Source organism: Lathyrus oleraceus, chromosome 7, assembly GCF_024323335.1.
Source record: "Lathyrus oleraceus cultivar Zhongwan6 chromosome 7, CAAS_Psat_ZW6_1.0, whole genome shotgun sequence".
Taxonomy (NCBI): domain Eukaryota; kingdom Viridiplantae; phylum Streptophyta; class Magnoliopsida; order Fabales; family Fabaceae; genus Lathyrus; species Lathyrus oleraceus.
Window position 1 is genome coordinate 524406611 of NC_066585.1, and position 4035 is coordinate 524410645.

The 4035-nt window shown below is 27.5% G+C and overlaps 1 pseudogene; it reads right to left on the minus strand.

Moving 5' to 3' along the window:
• Positions 1 to 757: 757 nt before the first annotated feature.
• On the minus strand, positions 758 to 2895 carry LOC127101665 (F-box/kelch-repeat protein SKIP11-like; annotated as a pseudogene).
• Positions 2896 to 4035: the final 1140 nt, after the last annotated feature.

The window sequence follows — 4035 nt, forward strand, 5'->3', positions numbered from 1 at the left end:
AAAATATCAATTTTATGATGAAAATGAAATTGAAAGCTTAAAGATGAGAATAGTATTATAATACTTACTTGACCTTAAATAATTAGGTTTGCCCCTACTCTCTTTAGTTTCTCCTTTTTATATTTATTAAGTCTTCCATTTTTCTCTAATTTTCTCTAAAGTGTAAGAATGGAGTTTTGAGACACTATAGACAAAGTGGACCCGATTTTACTATATTATTAGGGAACTTGTCTTTTGAGTTTCCTCAAATCCCAGGCACATTTGAATTAAGTTGACAAATATTGAGAAAAATATTTTAACTAATTTTAGACATATTTAGATAAAGTTGTTTACACTTCTACAATTAGGCTCCGATAAATATTAAGAGAAATGACTTAGCCTTAGTAATTCCAACTAATCATCCCCCATACACCTCACCCTCTTATTATAAGCAAGTCACACAACCACAAATAAACATATATAAAATATATCTAATAACACCAAGACTCTATTATATCATGTTTCATTAAATTTAAAATATCAATGACATTAATTTATAAGCAATATAACTAGAATAAAATACTCAAGTCTTACCGTTCTTGACTTCATCATGTATTTTTAATTATAGATTATAAATCGTAAAAGATTGAAATACTAGCTCTTCTTGTAACATTTTTTCACCAATATGCAAAATATAAAAACTTTATTAGACTTTATATCACAAATTTAAACAAATAAAAATCTTCAACAATCCATCATTACATTCCAGTGTCACCAATAGAAATTTGAATCTAAAACGCCGACAATGATATAGAATAAAAATAACATAATTCAATATTACAAAAGTAACACCCATATTAACAAACTAGAAATCATTAAAAATAAGATTTGAGGAAAATTAAAATATTGAAATCATAATAAGAAATAAAATCCATATAACACTAAATAGCATCAACATCCCATCACAGTGCAGTTATGAACAAAACTCCTTGATTCCTTTGTCGCAAGTTGGTTCCACTGTGGGGCATTTTCGTCAGGGACCCAAGCACTAATCTCAAGCATGCCTCTACCATGAAGATTGTGAGCTCCAAGAAATATTAGCTTATCTTCGCATGCCATAAATGCTAGTCTCCAACCATTCATTGAGTTTGCTTGCTAAGGAAATCCTCCAATGGTAACCCATGAAATGTTTCCTTTAACATACTTCTTTACTTCCTGTTGTGAATAATCAGCAGCATACAATATATTATTTACAACAACAACCAAAGGAGGTGACCCAGAAGGAGGTGGTGTCTCAAGCACCTCATTTCTCATTGAGAACATGTTGGGTATTTCACACCATTCTTTTGTCGTCATATTAAACTCTTCACCGCGTGTAAGTTGCGTTATTTTGTCAACTGCAATTCCACCAACAACATAAAAGTTTCCATCCATAAATACACCTGGACACATTTTTCTTGCTTTATTCATGTTTGGAAGGGTTTCTCATTTTCCAGTGTCATAGGTATAGAGCTCAGCAAAGCTTAAGATGTTACCACACATATCACAACCACCCGCTAATATGGCAATTCCTCCTAAGCTAGCAGAAGATAACAAGCATCTAGGAGTATTCAACATTTTCCCAACTGACCACATATTTGTTAGAAGGCTATACTTATAAATTTTAGGACTCATTAATTCCTTACCAAAAACTAAAAGCTCGGTACCAATAGCCAGAGACTCCTTATCAGAGAACATAAAGCATTCATCGCAAATCATTTTAGGTAATTGCATCCATCGACCATGATTTGGGTCAAATGCCTCCAACTTAAGAACTTCACAACTGAAGTAAACCCAATGTTCTATTATTCCTATTTTTCTCCTAAATTGATAAAGTTCCCCAGATCAAATTAGTGATCAAAAACTTGTATTTAGTGCAACAATTGACCCATAATCAGATCTTGATAATTAAAGGAGACAATGAATTGATATATCCCGACCAAGTTGCTGAATAAGAATACCTAAATCAGAAGTCTCACCAACATGTCGTTTTCCGTTGTTATTTCCTTTTGAATGGGAAGGGAAAATGGAAATCTTCATCTTTCCCTCTTCTTGATTCTTTTGCTCTTCCTTTTTCTTAGGATCTTCCACTCGGTCTTCTATGTTTTTAGACATCACTTGTGTTTTTTTCTATATTTGGTTCATTTTTCTTTCCTTGAAGATCCAAACGTGATGATAATAAAAATAAAACTATTTATCTTTCTTATATGATTTTGACATCAAATATACTTGATCTGCAAAGATATATGAAAAAATTCTCTACAAATATTATATGGAATGAAAAAAAAATACTATCAAACAATTTCCATCAAATAATTTTTTTTATCGAAAATGGGAAGAACTGCGCACAAAATCACACATCAATACTTTATGGGTACAACACATGCACACAAACATAACACACATGGTAATGAGTATCCAATTATCAATACCATCTTATTAAAAATCAAGATTTATTGTTCTAAAGAATTTTAACCTTCAATATCAGATATTTGTAAGTTACCATAGGAAAGAAGTTCAAATATAAGAGTGAGGAGTTTTTTAAAATTAATCAGATAAATAAATTCAATAAAAATAATGAATTTCATATACAATTTAAAGAAATGCAATATTAATCCATCAGAAAAATTGTTTTTGATAAATAAAATACTTGTAATTTGAATTAGCATAATTCTCATTCAATATTTTCTACACAACAATTTATAATCAATTGGAAAATTTTGATGATCAAGAAAAAACACATATACAAAACATCAAAATAAAATGGGAGAACAAGAAGAAAAACTTACAAATTTGAAAGAACTGAGCACTGAAATTGAAAAGTTAGATCTCTATCTATAATTTCTCTTATCTCCAAAGTACATATAGTCTCTTATTAATATTATATGTATGAGAGATTATGCCATTTATATGTCAATAGTATTGTTTATATAGTGTAAAAAAAATATTAAAAAACAAAAAACAAAAAAATTACATTCCCCCATAGTATACGTAAACTATTGCGCAAACTTACTATTTGGGGTTATCTGCGTGAAGTCAAATTTGTTAACTACCTGACCTATATTGTGATCTTTGGTCATGGTATATCAATTCCTTTTTTTTATTTATAATATATTTTGTTTTTTCTTTATTTTCCATTGAATCATCCTGCTTATTATATTTTATATTATTTGTCTTTTTTGCTTTAATTTTAAATTATCTCATGATTTAGACCCTCTATAAACCTAATTCTCTAGACGAGGATGAACTTTTTTTTATATGAGTTGAGTTGTCTATCAAAATCTTTTTTTTAAGCAGAGTCATTTTGCCAATTCACCAAATCCATTATTTGTGAATTACTTTTTTTTTTAATTTCAACAATTATTAAATACGAGTAAATATGAAGTTTATAATTTGGACTATTTTGAGGAAAGATTTTGTCCTTATCTCATTACATTCAACTTTACTTTTAAATTTATGTTTATTGTATAATACACAGTCTTTCTTTTTCCTTGAAAAATTTATTGACGATTCTTTGCTTCTTCGTATTTTTTGTTTTAAATTCATTTTATAATATCAAAAATGTTTAAAAAGTTTGCTATTTTCTATTAAAATTATTTTTCTATTTTTTCTATAATACGGTCAATACCTTTATTATTTAATCTTTTTAAAAAGACTATTATTGATAAAATAATGGTTAATGTTAAATTGAACTAAAAGATCATATATATATATATATATATATATATGAAAAAAAATTAAATGTTAACTCAAAATAAAATACTAAATTAACAAGTTAAGGATTTATTTCAAAAAATAAATTGGGGAAAATATTTTTTTATGAATTAATTAAATTAATCTTAATAATCATTATTATAAATATTTCAGAGAAGATTAAAACTATGTATTGTAAGATTACAGCCATTTTTTCCATCAAATGAAAAGTTATAATTGAGTATAAATTTTCATAAATTTTCAATAAAAAAATTTCAATTCATCTAACATGTTCAGCCAACTGTATAATAGACAACATTTGAA